Source organism: Ambystoma mexicanum, chromosome 1p (assembly GCF_040938575.1).
Source record: "Ambystoma mexicanum isolate Mex_15411 chromosome 1p, UKY_AmexF1_1, whole genome shotgun sequence".
Classification (NCBI taxonomy): domain Eukaryota; kingdom Metazoa; phylum Chordata; class Amphibia; order Caudata; family Ambystomatidae; genus Ambystoma; species Ambystoma mexicanum.
In genome coordinates, this window is record NC_090921.1 from 1,211,413,255 (window position 1) to 1,211,431,532 (window position 18,278).

The 18,278-nt window shown below is 45.4% G+C and overlaps 1 protein-coding gene across 6 annotated transcripts in view; it reads right to left on the reverse strand.

The window, feature by feature from the left end:
- The window catches only part of GRAMD1A (GRAM domain containing 1A), a 1,703,145-nt gene that overhangs the window by 1,682,817 nt on the left and 2,050 nt on the right, over window positions 1–18,278 (reverse strand). The window lies entirely within an intron of this gene.

Sequence of the window (18,278 nt, forward strand, 5' to 3'; positions counted from 1 at the left end):
CTTGAGGCAACAGGTGTCCATCTAAAGAATGCAGAGCTGAGTGAAAGCAGACTATCATTGATACTGTGCTGGAACCTCAAAGGCGTTTTTTGCCTGTAGGATTGTGAGTCTTAAGGCAACAGGCATCCCATCGAAAGAATTCAAAGCATGCCGACTAATAGTGGACTATCACTTATAAAATGTTCCTACCCAATAACAGGTCTGAGGCAACAGTTATACTACCTACAGAATGCACAGCCAACTAACAGCAAGCTGCTATTGATACTGTATTGTATTGTGTTGTTGTTGAGGGAACAAAATGCTTCGTGCAGAAAAGCCCACAACCGAAACAACAGTAAACGTGGCAATCCTGTAAGAGGTGCCTTACATTAGAGGGAACAGTCATGAGCGGTTGGCCAATTGATGTTAGGAAATTGATGATATATAGACCACATGGAGAACAAGACACAAGACAGGCAGTAGTTCACAGGGACTGGACATGCACAGGATTCAATATGCAGTATGGAGAGGGACAGCCTGGTGATTAGTGGGGGCCTAACACAAGATAAAGGGTGCTCCTTCTACGTTCAGAAGGTAGCACTTCAGTTCAGAATTAAAGGAGTCAATGGCAGCAGTTTTTTTTTTTTTACGGATGGTCTAAATAATTTGATTGGTTAAATACAAGGAGGGAGATGGAGTGAAAACAGGAGGATGAACAGGGTGATGAGAGATTAAGCGATGGGAGAATTAGTGGAGAAGAGTAGCAGGAGTCAGTGACAGGCAGATAAATGCGGATTGGATCTGCACCCAAGCAGTGGAAATATGAATGGGCAATTGTTTCTCATAAAGAACCATCCAACACGCGTGCCGTGAAGGGAAGTGATGATAGGGGGAGATTAAAGAGAGTGTGGGCAGTGATAGAGGGGCGAGGGAGATTAAAGAGAGTGTGGGCCGTGATGGGAAGGGATAGAGGGGGGAGGGATTAAAGAGAGTGTGGGCAGTGATGGGGAGTGATAGAGGAGCGGGGGAGATTATAGAGGAGGTGGGCAGTGATGGGAAGTGATATAGGGGCGGGGGAGATTATAGAGAGTGTGGGAAGTGATGAGAAGCGATATAGGGGTGGGGGAGATTATAGAGAGTGTGGGCAGTGATGGGGAGTGATAGAGGGTCGGGGGAGATTATAGAGAGTGTGGGCCGTGATGGGAAGGGATAGAGGGGGGAGGGATTAAAGAGAGTGTGGGCAGTGATGGGAAGTGATAGAGGGTCGGGGGAGATTATAGAGAGTGTGGGCAGTGATAGGAAGTGATAGAGGGTGGGGGAGATTATAGAGAGTGTGGGCAGTCATGGGAAGTGATATAGGGGCGGGGGAGATTATAGAGAGTGTGGGCAGTTATGGGAAGCGATATAGGGGTGGGGGAGATTATAGAGAGTGTGGGCAGTGATGGGGAGTGATGGAGGGGCGGCGGAGATTATAGAGAGTGTGGGCCGTAATGGGAAGGGATAGAGGGGGGAGGGATTAAAGAGAGTGTGGGCAGTGATGGGGAGTGACAGAGGGTCGGGGGAGATTATAGAGAGTGTGGGCAGTGATGGGAAGTGATAGAGGGTCGGGGGAGATTATAGCGAATGTGGGCCGTGATGGGAAGGGATGGAGGGGGGAGTGATTAAAGAGAGTGTGGGCAGTGATGGGGAGTGATAGAGGGGCGAGGGAGATTATAGAGAGTGTGGGCAGTGATGGGAAGTGACAGAGGGTCGGGGGAGATTATAGCGAATGTGGGCCGTGATGGGAAGGGATGGAGGGGGGAGTGATTAAAGAGAGTGTGGGCAGTGATGGGGAGTGATAGAGGGGCGAGGGAGATTATAGAGAGTGTGGGCAGTGATGGGAAGTGATAGAGGGTCGGGGGAGATTATAGAGAGTGTGGGAAGTGATATAGGGGTGTGGGAGATTATAGAGAGTGTGGGCAGTGATGGGGAGTGATAGAGGGGCGGCAGAGATTATAGAGAGTGTGAGCAGTGATGGGGAGTGATAGAGGGGCGGCGGAGATTATAGAGAGAGTGAGCAGTGATTGGAAGTGATAGAGGGGTGGGGGAGATTATAGAGAGTGTGGGCAGTTATGCGAAGTGATAGAGAGGTGGGAGAGATTAGTGTTGGGTAAGATTTTCATATAAATGGTAAATCTTCCTGACCTGTGTCAACCTCAGAACTTTTTTGCTTTACTGATGAATTATTTGTCCTCCTTATACATCAGTGAGAAGTGGGAAAACTCAGAAAATCTTGTACTCTTTTTATGGGTGTCAGTTTTTAGACTCTCCATAGGGTCTTTTTGAAGTTATCCTCTTTAACAACGTTTTGACAATAAGTGCCTGTTATTGCTGGGTTGTTCTAGGGGCTTCCCTTTGTAAGCTTTTTCTGTCTAACCTTGAAAGAACTACAGTTCCCAAGGGTAGAAAGGATCTTGGGATCCCTTTTACATTGTGTTAGGTGAAACCAGCACACCCCACCTTATATGGAGTGCTGGGGAGATACAATGTATCCCCCTTCACACTAAAACTGTAACAATTCTGTTACAGGGACAAGCCTATCTTCAATGGCTGGTGGCAGTGATACTGTGTATTCATTTGGTGCACCTTTACCGCAGGCTGTGTTCACAGCTGCAGGAAAGGCACCTAAGGGGGCTCATTTTAACAAAATGGCCCCTAGCTTCTTTTTTTGCCATTTTAGTATTTTTTCTCATTTCTTGTACCTTCTCCTGACATTTAGGGTGGGAAATTCCTTTGTGTGATTTTTATCTTCGTCTGTCTTCCTCCTTGCCTGAATAGGGACAAATCCCAGTGGGGGGCTGGCTGTCCTGATTGGACAACCAGACCGCCCCTTGTTGTAAAATACAGGGAGAGAATGCAGAGGTTGTGCTGTAGTTCCTGTTAAATACTGCGAACCTAGAACCTGAAGACAAATCGACCACTGGAACCAGAGAGGAAGATGAAGGAAAAGCGGCTGAAACGATTTCCAGCGACCGGAGAACCTGTTGTGTAACCAGAGTCTGCTGTGGCCATTCCTTCCAATTGACCTGGGGACTCTGAAAATGATGACCCTGACCCAGAGCCTTGTGAGACCCACTAGACTCAAGAATATCTGCGTTTTGAGCCATCCCATGTGTTGCTGCAACCATTTGGGGCTGCAATACCTCAATATGGTGGGACCTCAAGCCATTGTGCGGGGCGTGATCTTCCAAATTCTGAATCTCGCTGAAACTTTGTGGACATCCCGGTGTATCTCCAGAGACACGAACTGAGCCTAAAAGGTCCCCTCATCAGAGTGCTGGACCTTTGTAACAATAAGAATTCAACCATGATTTTCTGTCTTCTTCTGTGCTCCTTGAAAAGGCACCAAAACCAGCAGAACCACATTCAGCCATGAGGAAAACCTTGCCTAGACCCTTCTCGATTGATCCCTGCCGCAAAGTTCCTTCTGAGGTCTTGTTTTCAGTCAACATGACAAGGAATACACTGACCGGGTATTTGGCTGCAGATCCTGAAGTCCTCCTGCTACAAAATCTCTGAGGTACTGTGTTGACTTGGATATGTACTTAGCTTAAGTCTCTTGGGATTCATGAATAGTTGTGTGGTGTTTTCTGTGATTGGAAGGCCTCTGGTCCAGTGCACCCAGTCCCACTGCCAGAATCCTGCTTGGGTGTCTTCTGTGAAGCCCCTGGACCCTCTTCTAACTCTAGAAGTAAAGTACTCACCTATTTGCCCAGTCTTCCTAAGGAACTCTGACTGTTGCTACTTAAAAACCTAATCTGACACTGCCTGTTGGTCTCTAGATCCTAGTGGCCGCCCTTCTGCCACTGAGAACACTCATGCTCCAGGAATAAGGGAAAGACTTTGAAGGGATTGGACCTTCTGCCTAGAAAAGAAAATATGTGTTTAAAAGTTGGTTGGTAACTGTAACTCTAAGAGTGAACAGTTACAAAAGTTCTTACTTACCTTGGATGTGTGATGCACTATTCTCAAAAGTATGTTTAACATCTTTCTTTCCTAGGAAACCATTTTGACATTCTAATAGAAAGTAGATCTGAAGGCATATAACCCACCTGTGATTGGTTGTACCTCTTCCCAAAAGTAATGTGTTGGTTTCACCAGATTATTCCTGTTAGGGTAATTGTATGAGGGTCCCACAACTAGGTTTTGCTTCCCCTGACTTGCTGCTGGCCTGTCCAAAAGTATGCTTAACATATTTCTTTCCTTAGAAACCGTTTTGACATTCTAATAGAAAGTAGGTTTAAGGGTATATTACTCTTCTGTGATTTGTTTGTGCCTCTTCCCAAAAGTAATGCTGTTGGTTTCACCAGATTATTCCTTTTTTGGATAATTGTATGAGGGTCCCACAACAGTGTCTTGCTTCCCCTGACTTGCTGTTAGCCTGTGCAGAATAAGTCTGCCTTAGGTTTTACCTACCTAGAATAACATTTAGTCATTCAGTAAAGTGTATCATTGGGTTTTTGCTTTCCCTGTGTTGTTGTAGACAGACACAAAAAGAGTCTTTGGTTCTAACTGTCCCTCATAAGTGATAAATAAGGTATTTGTATAGCTGGGAAAGATCAAACCTGGACTTCATTGTGAGCTTTAAAATACATATGGGTTTTACTTACCTTGATTTTGCTGTGGGCCATCCAAAAATAAGTGACACAAGTTACTGCTTACCTCAATCTGTGTTTCTCTGATCTCAAAAACACCTGTAATTGAATATTACATCCTTAGATTTTACTCACCTAGTATAACTGTGTGTTATCACAAAAGTAGTTATAGGCTTTTACTGTACCTCCACTATTCACAAAATGTATACTGTCCAGTTGACTGATTGTTTGATTTGCACTAAGTGTCACGGTACAACTGGTAGAGTCTACTACCCTTGAATTACTCCATTGTTATCTGAAAGTAACCATTGTTTTTTACGCCCTAAGAATAGGTGTGACCTATACTGAATGTGTATGAAATGGTTAGGTGTTCCAAATAAGGATTATGCTTTGGTCTGTTCGCCTTCAAGAATAGTGTTGTGTTTTGATAATTGTGATTACATATCATGTGTGATAGTACTCATTTACCCCTATTTATCTGGGCCTTCCTGTTTTTAATTAAATAATTTATTTTTACAATACATTGTGTTTCAGTGTTTCTTTGGACCATTTGTATTACAATTTCATTTGTACCGCTTCTACAGCACTCTTTCCCTCCTAAAATGTGCTTGACAGCTCTGTCTATGCTACCATGAACTCAGGTGGTAGAGCCTTGCCTTACACTAAGGGTGGAGTCTTGTACTGCCTCAGTTGAATGGTTTTACTAAACCCTTAGTTGGACTACGGAAAAACGGTCCTAAAAATTATAGAAGTGATAGAGGGCAGGGGAGATTATAGAGAGTGTGGGCCATGATGGGAAGTGATAGAGGTCAAGGAAGATTATAGAGAGTGTGGGCAGTGATGGGAAGTGATGGAGGGACGGATGGGGGAGATCATAGAGAGTGTGGGCAGTGATGGGAAGTGATAGAGGGGTGGGGGAGATTATAGAGAGTGTGGGCAGTGATGGGGAGTAAAAGAGGGCGGGGTAGGTTATAGAGAGTATGGGAAGTGATGGGAAGTGAGGGAACGGTGGGGAGATTATAGAGAGTTTGGGCAGTGATGAGGCGTGATAGAGGGGTGGGGGAGATGATAGAGTGTGCGGTCAGTGATGGGGAGTAAAAGAGGGCAGGGGAGATTATAGAGAGTGTGGGCAGTGATGGGAAGTGATAGAGGACAGAGGAGATTATAGAGAGTGTGGGCAGTGATGAGGAGTGATAGAGGGCAGGGGAGATTATTTAGAGTGTGGACCATAATGGTAAGTGATGAGAGGGGCAGGGGAGTTTATAGAGAGTGTGGGCAGTGATGGGAAGTGATGGAGGGACAGATGGGGGAGATCATAGAGAGTGTGGGCAGTGATGGGAAGTGATAGAGGGGCGGGGGAGATTATAGAGAGTGTGGGCAGTGGTGGGGAGTAAAAGAGGGTGGGGGAGATTATAGAGAGTATGGGCAGTGATGGGAAGTGAGGGAACGGTGGGGAGATTATAGAGAGTTTGGGCAGTGATGGGGCGTGATAGAGGGGTGGGGAAGATGATAGACAGTGTGGTCAGTGATGGGGAGTAAAAGAGGGCAGGGGAGATTATAGAGAGTGTGGGCAGTGATGGGAAGTGATAGAGGACAGAGGAGATTGTAGAGAGTGTGGGCAGTGATGAGGAGTGATAGAGGGCAGGGGAGATTATTGAGAGTGTGGACCATAATGGTAAGTGATGAGAGGGGCAGGGGAGTTTATAGAGAGTGTGGGCAGTGATGGGAAGTGATAGAGGGTGGGGGAGATTATAGAGAGTGTGGGCAGTGATGGGAAGTGATAGAGGGCAGGGGAGATCATAGCAAGTGTGGGCAGTAATGGGAAGTTATAGAGGGGCGGGGGAGATCATAGAGAGTGTAGACAGTGATGGAAAGTGATAGAGGGACGGGGGAGATTATAGAGAGTGTGGGCAGTGATGGGAAGTGATAGAGAGCGGGGGAGATTATAGAGAGTGTGGGCAGTGATGGGGCGTGATAGAGCATCGGGGGAGATTATAGAGTGTGTGGGCAGTGAATTTGAGCATTTTGTCCAGTGAGGAGAAAGTGAAGAGGGGGAGACCAAGGAGGTGGCTAACAAAGTAGTTAAAATGACTGCGTTCAAATGTCAGCATGAGCATTTTGGAGGAATAGTAAGTGAAGAGAGGGAGGATGTTTCTGGTATTAAGCGAGTAGTTAACCCTCGCAAAATAAAGATGGCAGCATTGAATTGGTGGAGATTGAGACTGGTGTCAAAAATTACCTGAAAGTTGCACACTTTAGGAGAACGGGAGAGCAGGTGAGGGGTAAATGACAAAAGAAGGAATGGAGGTGTTGAAGGCAGGTAGGTACATGACTACTGTTTCCGAAGAGTTAAGCATAAAACATGGAAGTGCCATCCAGTGGCAGATTGCAAGGGGTGTGTTGAGTTTCTCCACAAAAAAGGTATAGGAGACTCAGGGAAGAAAATGCACTGTCTGGGAGAGGATGTGTAGAGGGGGAAGAGGGAGGAGCCTAGTGCACAGCCTTCCGGAATAACAACAGAGTGGGCGTTGGATTAGAGGTGGTCATGTTCCAAGAAATGAAGAAGGAGCAATGAGAAAGGTAGGAGGGCGACCCAGTGAGGAGCGTTAGCGTCGATTCCAGGTTTGGGAAGGGCATGATGCAGAGAGGGGTGGTCTATCATATCCTAGGCAGCAGAGCCGTCCAAGAGGATTGGGATAGAGGAGATGTTTCAATATTTGGCAGGGGACAGAAAATTGGAGAAATGAAAAGATCAGTTTCAGTACAATCATGGCTGTGGAATGCCGACTGTAGGGGGTCACATAGTTCCTTAGTGTCAAAGTAGACGGAGATCATGTTAAAGACAAGACTATCCCAGATGTTTTAAGTGAGGAAGGAGAGATATGGGCTGATATTTAGCAGGATTGTTGGGTTTGATTTAGGATCGGTAGGAGAGTAGCCATCTTGAAGAAGGCTGGAAAGACCTCAAGAGAAAGAGAAGTTAAAGAGCAAAAAAAGATAGGAGCCGGGGGACCCGTGACTGTCTTCAGGGCCAATGGGTCCACAGAGGTGCAAGAGGGGTGATAGTAATGCTGTCCCTGTAACTGAATACAACCCCCAGTGCATGCAAATACATCCCTTCCAATCCTCACTAAGGCCAGGCCAGTGAAGCCAGCAGATCACACCTGCCGAAAATATAATCAAACAATATATGTTTTGCTATTGTTTTGATTCTTTCATTGTGCATGGTTCAATGTATTTATTGTGTGCATGTTATGTATTTATATATGTTTAGTCATGTGTTAAGGATTGATATATATATACATATCAAACCTTTAGGTCTATACATTAATTAGATGTATTATTTATATTGTATTACATATGTAGATATTTTAATTCAAATAGTATCCGTATTAGCATTTATTTGCCATTGGCGAAAATGTTCTAGAGAATGGCAAGATGATTAACACGTTTTTGTATATTTTTTTATGGAAAACAAAATAAGTGAAGCAATCTATTTGTATAGAAGTAAAAAGTGACAAGGTGTGATATTGTTGGTGAGTGAGTAATGTCTACAGCAGTGCTTCAATACTGCTTGGGAAATAGTTCCTGCAACATCCCTTTTACGTTTATTAAAACACCCCAGGAAACTTCTTTAATTTGGAATTATATCATATACATTTTTTGCATACACTGGAAAAACCACACTTAAAGTGCTGAACCCAAGAGATTGGTTTTATTTGACGAGTAAAAAAAGGAGGAAAAAAAGCCACAAAAAACACATGTCATACGTGTGCCCTATTGGTGTCATCTGCAGATGTGCTAGGTGTGCACTTTGAATCCCCGTAACTTTTTAAAGTACTAAAATACTGCCTTTTTATTTATTTATTTATAAAGCGCTGGCATCAGAACGCTAACAAAACATACATTACAGAGATAAAGGGAACATAAACAATACATCATCAAGAACAGAACAACGGGAAAACCATTTACGCAGGATTTATCACCCAGAAAACTAGCCCACTATAAGATTTAAGTTTGACAAGCCCCTCGGCCTGCATTTGCAGTTACTAAGAAAGAAAGGCAAGTTGCCGGCCCTGCAACCAACTAAAACACGATCGCTGTTTTCTTTAGTGCACAACTCCTTAATCTCTAGTCTGCGTAATATCTTCAGGTCTGAGAGTCTGACCAGTTCTTTGACGCAACTAGGCTAAAACTTAGTTTTTTAGTGCATCTCTCGTTTCGCCCCCTCCCCATGGATTCTCTATATTGGTGATGATAATGTTCCTATTGTCCATTTGCAAAGGTTTTTAAAGTGTTATCCATCAGACCCGGCATAGACAGTTCCTTTGCTCATACATTTTTAGAAAAGGATGACAGGGAACAGACTTTCGTAGGTCGACCAGAGACAATATGGCCTGGCTTCGACTTCAGTACATCTACAAAAGGTAATGAATTAGAGCCTCCCAACCGTTGCCCTGTTACTGGAGGAAACACAGGGGGCCTGATCATTGAATGAAGGTCTGTGTTAGGGCTCAGATCATCAGATGTTAATTGTGTAGTTTGTGAGGCCCATCGCATTTTTCCCGGTCAGGGAACCAACTCGTTACAGTTATTCAATTGGTTTGCATACTGATGAATCACAGGAGGGCTAAAAGGATCAGTTTGGCATACGTTGTCCACCTTGATCATATGGTAATTGCCTACACTATTGTCCAGGGAGTCCATCCATGTACAAAAGTCATCAAAGTTGTTACACAAATTCAGTTCTTTGGTTATGTTGGCTTTCACCATCACCCATTGGTCGAGAGTGGTCTGCTTCTGCAGATAATCTTCTTGGTCTGGCCGTAGCAATGCAGTAGAGAAAACTTGGGGCTCATAAGTACTCGTTACGTTTGTTGATAACACTACATGGTTAGTAACCTCGACTGTTGTTCATTTCGCCGTATTACAAGCCATCTCCTTATTTTCCCAGTACAAAGCTGTAACATTGCTGGCATCAGAGGACACATCCACCCTCTCCATGCACAACCTTTACCTTCTGCTCGAGCTCAGTGCCTGAACTTCAGATGGTATACAGTTCTTTTGCCGCAGGATTTTTCGCTGCAGGACTTTTCATCGCCTTTCATCGTTTTTTTTGGGGGGGGTTTAAAAATTCAATAAATATTTGTGGATGAAAGGGAATAATTTAAAAACAAAATAAAACGGGTTTTTTCGATTAAAAAACGGCGATGAAAAGTCCCGCGATGAAAAATCCTGCGGCAAAATAACGTAGAACCCTTCAGATAAGCAATCCCTGTGAGGGCCAAAGAAATAGCCCTTGGGGGAGCCACTGCACTTTCAGACAGCAAGACCGTAGTAGCGTATAAGGAATCAGCCATGGGGACAACTGTTGTGGAAATTATTCCCGAAACCGGCCTCGGAGGAATCGAAGGGCAATGAACTTTAACCAAACATACTACATGCTTTTTCGATATAACCTTATTTACCTTTCTCCTTCCACCAGGCATCCTTCGTAAAACAGATCTCCCTAGGGTAGGTAACAGCAAATAGCAGTGGATAAATGGTCACTTTAGTCAGTTGGGGATTGAATCACTGGTCCAAAAACAGACTCTGTGAAAAAAAAGACAGGAAGGCCATTTCCTGGCCGTGGCATAGAAGGACACCAGATGGCCCCACAAGCTGAGAACACTCAACAATGAGACGTAATCACAGTGTGTCAAATCTCTCCCATCTCCCGTGCCCAGGACTGACTGAGGAACATAGTAAACCCAAAAGCAGTTTGTCGAGAGCAAACAGACAGGGGGACTCACGGTCGCGAAGCGACAGGCACAAGCGTGTGGTAGCGGCTCAGCGTGGGGGCTCACAGCCCCTTCCCTCCTTTACTTCTTCTATGTTCACGCTCTCCAATCCCTTGCACTCCGCTCACCTCTCCGCTCTCCTCAGCACTTGAAATTGCAATGCTTGAGGAAAGGACGTAGCAAAACATCCCAGAAGCGTCAAGCCTGCACCGAGTGGCCGCTTCATACACCTTCTGTGATTGCCATAGGTTGCTGGGAAATTATGCATAAAATACTTTGTGCACAATATGTCTCTCCATATCACTAAAAGGGGGTATGCTGAAAAGGTTGCGGTAACAGAGCTACCATCCTTTTTTTTAACTTACTGCTCTTCTTGCAATGAAAATCTCAGCTGTTAGTGTGCAGAGCTCGGTGGTGGTGCAGATAAACACAGCTACATTGTGGGTATACTTAACAGAAGACATTGGGGCCTCATTATGTGGTTTCCAGTAACACGCTGGTGTTCCCAGCGGGTTACCGGAACCTTGCATTACCTTTTCCGCAGTCTGACATCCCAGTGTTACCCGGATACCCCAGGCAGCGACAGTACAGTAAGTTCCAATGGGAATGGGGGGCCTGAACTACCAGCAGGTCAGGTCTGCCGGTTGTTCAATGCCCCTACCGGCAGAGTCGGAATGACCTGTTCCAGAAAAGGTGCCGGTTTGTTACCGGCACCTGTATTTCTGGACCGGGTCACTCGTAATGAGGTCCATGGTCTGATTTATTTGTCCACATTCAATATAATTTCTTGTTGCATAGATCCACGGATGTGAATTCACCAAAATGCCAGTGGTAGCGAAAGGGACATCACATGTCTAATGACATCACAGGAAGTGTCAACACATGACCTTCCACCATGATGACATCACAGGAAGTTACATCATATTAAGTTAGACTCCAGTGACATCAAACATTGTAATAATACCTATAATACGTGTAAGATTAATATGACATAGTACTGAAGACTATTTTAATTTACAACCATGTATTAACTATGCTGATGCCCCAACATGCCATAGGTGCTGCATGATATGCCAGAGGCACGCCCAGCTTAACTATCACAGGCCCGTAGTAGTTCTTTCTTATATGCTTGTACAGTCTCATATGGCCAGCTACTTCCATCTCAGACCAGTTGAAACCTCACGCGCAAGGCATAGTCACATTATGCTAAATGCAGCCTCACATAGCCAGGCACTGCTGCAATATGATATCCTGTGGCTCATATTACCAAGTAGTGCCATTTTATGCCAGGCAAATCCTCATAGGCCGTGTATGGAAATCATATGCAAGGTGAAGCCTTTGATACCGAAGTACTGCTGTTGTATTGCAGGTTAAGCCTGATGTGGCAGGAATAAAGTGTTTCCATCACATGCCAATAGTATGCTCATTTGCCCAGGCACAACCTTTTGCCACTGGGCCATCCAACCCCAATCCCCCGCTCCCTGGCGCTGGCATATGTAAAACAATGCCCCTGTAATCAAGAATGTGGAAGAAGGCCCAAAGTGGATATTTTGTGAAGGTGAACAGAGGAGGGTTGGGGAGATGGAGTAGTCTGACCAGGGCACATATAAAGGTAAATGATCCAACTTGTTGGCTGGAAAACTTCACGGAATGACATGTTTACGTGATTACAGTTGGAGCAGTTAAGGCAAATAAGAAACTATAAGGGAAATGATTTGCCCACAATCATACCATTTGTTCACACAAAGAAGCCACGATTTAAGAACAGCTGTCCTTGTTTCAGAGGTCCCAATTTACTAACTGGGCCACATCTTCTGGCTTCCTAGCTTGACATCAATATACTAACATTTCTGGTTTATTTTCTTTCAAAAGCCGAATCGGTTGTTTGAGTTTTATAAAGCAGACTTACAAAGCAGCAGATCATGTTCTAAATCAAAATCAAAATGAAAAAGACGGCATCAAAACATGTTGGGTAAAAGAAGTATGTTTGATACTTTCAGTACAGTGCTTCCTAACTCTATCTGTTCATGTTAGCACTGTAATTACAGATATTAATGATATCCAAATACCAGTCCCCAAAGTATCAACATTTTATGTATGTACATCTGAGCCTGCTCTTGGAATGAAATGTTATGACAGGCTTTCATATTAGCTCATTTACAAGTGACAAGAACTCAAATCACTGAGCTATAGAAATCCCTTTTTTACATATTGTATTAAAAGAGGGCCATTTTAAGTACATATTAAATAACACTCTCACACTTAAGACATTAAAAAGTTACCATCTAGCAACCTGCAAACACACATGAGACACACAAGTTGATATTACATAGACAATTAAAGATCCTAACAGACCAGTAACTCATTAGATGCCACTGCAAGTGAAATTGCGGAAACTGTTCAGTCTCCTTATGCCAAGGAGCACACCCAACAAGCCTGCAGGATTCGTGTGTGATGCCACCTTCCACTGAACAAGCTGCTGTCATTTTGAAAAGATGAATGACATACACTAAAACTGTCAAAACCAAAGGTTTTTTTGTTGGTCTGGCAAATCGTTTTTTTTTAACTGGGTCATCAATTTATAGGGCTCTAAGTTTGAAGGAAAATGGGCCAGGGGTCACAAGGGCAGAGCGAAGGGGAGCAACTGGGGGGATGGCGGGGGTAGCTGCTGCTACCTTGGCTACCCCTTTTCACATTACATAATACTCTGGCAGGCCAGGGGTGCAGGTGTATAGTTGCGGGTATGTCTCCATGGCCAGTTAATCTTTGGCCTCTTTCTTGAGTTTAATCCTGTGTATTCCCGAAGGGAGCCCATCCATCAATCATTAACATATAGAAAAATGCCCCTCCCTGCAATCGCTTAATGGCAATCCAGACCCACAAGGAGAAGGCACTGACTCTCTGTGCCCCCCCTCAACCAAGTTGCACTTTAAATGTAGACTAGGTCATCACAGGTAGAGGGCGCAGATGTGCTTAACACACCCTACCGATGAATTAGTTTGATTTTAGTTGCATTGACTAAACTCTCTGGTCACTGCGTTCAGCAACCATGAGTACATTTAAAAACCTGCGTCAAGTTGCCTAGGTGGTTCGAAATCATTCTATTTCCACTTGAGACATTGAATCTGTCGAATTCTGGTGGTGATAGAATTAGTTAGCATATGCCAGCTATCTCAACCATCCAGGAATAGAATCTCGAATGATGCTCATACCTCTTTCTGTGGGGTCAACTATATTCAATAAAGAATAAAAAAAAGGGGTGAAAAATGTTCTAACGTTTGGCAAGTACCACTAAGTTCTTGCACACCAAGGCTAAGTAGCTAAACCTTCTAGCCAGCTAATCAAAGGGGGTATAGTGTCTAAAGTCTTCTCGCTAGCCAGCCACAGAGGGGATAGTGTCAAAACCCTTCTAGTTAGCTGGCAACAGAAGGGATAGTATCTAACACCTTCTAGCTAGTCAGTCACAGAGAGGATAATGTATAAAGCCTTCTAGCCAGCCTGCCAGCCACAGAGGAGATAGTATAAAAAACCTTCTAGCCAGCCACAGAGAGGATAGTATGTAAAGCCTTCTAGCCAATCAGTCACAGAGCAGATAATTCCTAAATCCTTCTATCCAGCCAGCCACAACAGGGATGGTATCGAAAAACTTCCAGCCAGCCTCAGAGGGGATAGTATTAAAAACCTTCTAGCCAGCCAGCCACAGAGGGGATAGTATCTCAAACCTTCTAACCAGCCAGCCACAGAGGGGATAGTATCTAAATTCTTCTAGCCAGCGAGTCACATAGGGTAAAACCTTTGAGGCAGCCAACCAGCCAGTCACAGAGGGGATAGTATTGAAAACATTCTATCCAGCCAGCCATAGAGGGCATACTATCTAAATCATTTTAGCCATCCAGCCACAGACAGAGAGGACAGTATCAAAAACACTCTTCTAGCCAGCCACATAGAGGATGGTATCTAAAACCTTCTAGCCAGTCAGTCACAGGCGGATTATGTCTAAAGCCTTCTACCCATCTAGCCACGATGGGGATGGTATCTAAAAACCTTTTATCCAGCCAGCCATATGTAAAGTGGTCCTACCTAGGGGTGGGGGGAATAGAGCAGCAACCTGCACGGGTCCTGAGCCAGGGATACTCCATCTTACCACACACATGTGCAAATGTGAACCCAGGGGGATAAATTGTCTAAGCTTATCCCTTTTGTTGGCAGCCCAACCCTAGTGGCTAGCCGTCCTAAGGTTGCCCTAGATTAAATAAACAGACACAGCTTCAAGTGCTTTGAATAGAGTAAAGCTCCTTATTTATATTACATTAATAGACCAAACAATAATGCTATTAAGTAGACCCAATTAACAAGGCATTTACAATATACTCTAGTTCAGTTGATGCACAAACATTAAGGATGCATTCTTACATGTACTCCCATAGTTTAAGTTCTATTTGTTTTTCTCTTCTTATCCCAGTGTGGTCACCGGGGAGGCAAGACCCTTCAAAGTGGAGAAAACAATAAACCAATATTACAGTGTGAACACATGAGTTAGCTAATACTCATTGGAGAACTACATAATGGTCTTCCCTTTGGTGGGAGTACCTTAGTGCCTCATCCTACACATATGGTAAGTAACCAACTGTTCCATAGGGATGAGGAGCTTTTGCTAGTAACATTATTCACATTTGAAAAATAAACAACTCCTTCATCTCAACAGGAGCATCAGCAAGCTAGATTCTTCACATTTGATAAATAAATAACTCTTTCACTTCATACATTTGCAAGCCGGTTTTGTCACATTTTATAAATAAACACCTCTTTCACCTCAGTGGGGCATTTGCGAGCAGAATTTCTCACCTTGGATAATTAAATAACTCTTTCACTTCATAAAAGACATATGGGAGCAGGATTTGTCACATTTGATAAGTAAACAATTATTTCACCTCAGTGGGGCATATGCAAGCAGGATTTCTCACATTGGATAATTAAATAACTCTTTCACTTCATAAAAGGCATATGCAAGCGAGATTTGTCACATTTGTTAATTAAACACTTCTTTCACCTCAGTAGGGCATTTGCGATGCCCCCACCCAACGTTCTCTTAGATCAAGCTGTGACCGGAAATATACATAGGATGCCAAAACTGAATAACCTGCTAGACAGTTCTACTTTTCTATGTCCTGCTGGCAGCTCAAAGTGCCGGCCTCGTGAAACGTTTCCTCTCCTACCTCCTATGCCGGAGAGGGGAACGGCAGACTCACGTCTGCACCCCAACAGTCCTGTCGACTGAACACAAACCCCAACGGGAGCTCACAACCCGCGCTGGGCTGCTTCCCTACCAAGCGGCTAGCTTCCTCGACCCCTGGGAGGGGAGAGAGCAAGCTGGCCTGGTTATGCTTTCACAGGAACCTCGTCAACACGGACGGCCGGGAGGACACCCTAAATGCTCATAAAACGACGTTCTCCGTCTACGCCGCTTGCTACCTCTATAACAACCCTTGGTCCTGTCCACCTGTCCCCCAGGGTGGGGAGATGGTAACAGGATTTTAGATGAAATCACCTCATCCACAATATCATTCCCCCTGCCGGCAGGCTGGACCACGTCCCCCGGGATCTAGGAAGAGAAATACCTGCAAACATAAAAACAGGACTGACATTATGCACATAAGTTCACCCTCCATACAATTATATGAAACTCCCATGCTGGAATGTGGGGGGTTTACACATAGATGGCATAGTATCTAAAACCTTCTAGCCAGTCAGTCACAGAGGTGATAGTATCAATAACCCCTCAATCACCCAGGCAAATTCAGTCCTCGAGGTGAAATCACCCCTTTACCCATTTGCCAACCCAGTGGGTTAGCCCGCCACAGCGGTGCCAGGTTGTCCATTCTTGCACAAGTCCCCATGAGGTCACCCTGAGCTAGAGCTAGGGGTGAGGATATCCCAGTGCCAGTTCACTCAGAAAATTGAGTTCGAGAAGTGACAGGCTTGCAACACCTGCCAATTTCCAGAGTATAAGCAGCGTTTGACATTACAAGGTCTGTCTCCATGTGACAGTCCCCTAAATTCCCCAAGTGAACCTTGCAACGGGCTAAGTTAGTTTGAGCCACATTCAGAGGCGAAAACTCTCGCCTAAGGGACTGCCCACCAACACAGGAGAGTGGCTCTGCCGCGTAGACGCTGCGACCCATTCCGTGCTGAGCAATGAATCCTTCAGCCAATTCCCCGTATGTGGGTGTCAGGAATGATTAGCTAACGAGCTGTGCATATCGTCCCGTGAAACCAGGAGAGACAGGTCCATTGCAGGGCCTAAGACCGGACCGGACTGCGCGGCGAGGCTGGCGGCTGTCCAGATGGTCCTGGGGTTGGGAGGAAACAGCCTTCTCCCTAAATGGTCCATTGGTATCATTCTGCCCCTATTGTGCACAGCATCGGGTGTGAAGTGGGGGGTCGTGGAAGTCCATACCGGGTCGATACCGCTGTCCCTCTGCTTCGTGAAGTGTTGCATTGTGCTGCCTAGAAGAGACTTTTCAGCACTGGAATGTCGTGAGGTGGAAACATAAAAGGGTTCCCGTTGAGAGGTGGCTTCTTTGGCTGTTGCTGTGCCGCTCTGGAGAAGTGACCACTCCGGACTAATGCTGGTGGAAGGGCCACAGAGTGATGATGAGTGCGAGCGCTCCTTGTGCGCCATTTGGTGGCGTGAGGGCTGAGGGGAAGATGCGCCACTGGGCCCGTCTATCTAATGGCCTTTTCTAACTGGGGCTCGAGGCGATGCTGCAGAAACTGTGCACCTGTGCATCTGTAAATAACACTTGGGCAAAACATGACCCACTTTATAGAAGTATCATCTTTCAGTAGCAGGGAAATGCTTGCCCTGGCAGCGATGCGAAGTGTCTGTCACGTGACCTCGGGAAACTTCTTGTCGCTCCGAACTTGCGAGGTCCAGGGCCAGTGCCTCCCCTGCAAGGCTCCTAGATGAAGGTGGGCGAGTAAAGCATGCACCTTCAAGGAAGGAGATGCAAATACGAAAGAGGGCACGAGCAGGATGGGCTGGCCAATAGGGCGACAGACCAATGCCCAAAGCAATGGTCCAGTAGAGTAGTGTGGGAGATATTTTCTGGGTCACTTCTATGATTTGCAATATTGTGCACGTGCCAGTTTTAGCCATGTGAGTGTAACTTAAAATGAAAAATATGACAAGTACTCCTTAAAAATGGTATCGTGAAAAGTCACGCCCTTGTGAACGTTGACCGCGGCTTTTTGGGTGCCGAGGATGTATTTATTTATTTTTTCACCACAGGCCTAATCTGGGCTCATTGCTAATGCAAGCGACGTGGACAGCGTTTCACTTGACAGAAGAGTGTCCGACGCCGGGTCAGGTGCGCGTGGTGCACTCGTTCACCAGAATAGTGATGGACACGCCCGTGTTCACGCGAACCCGTGCGATTCCTCGGCGCATAGGTGAGAAGGGTCTGAGAGAGCGCCCACACCTGCACTGTACAGCGGCGTGACGAGCCTTTGCCTTCAGCCCCTGCGTGTTCCATCCCCTTTGCAGCGGGGTGCGGACAGCAAAGACGGACGATCCTTCACCACAGGATGAAGCAGCGGCCACTCTCCGTCGAGCACAAGCTGCCCCGCTTTGGCCCAATCCTTAAAAAACGGATAACAGCTTATTAGAAAAGGTTCAAGCAAAGTCTGGCGGCCAAATTAACTAAAGAGAGGGGAGACTTGAGTGCTGCAGAGAAGCTCGGCCAACTTGAGGTGTTTTCTTTAAAATAAATAGGCCTGCGGGAGATGGGGCTACACCTCTCCAGTGCCACGTGCTACCTCGTGAGTGCTTCAGGGAGCCTTATCAGTGGAGACATATTTGGAACATGGGTGGGCCATCGAGTCC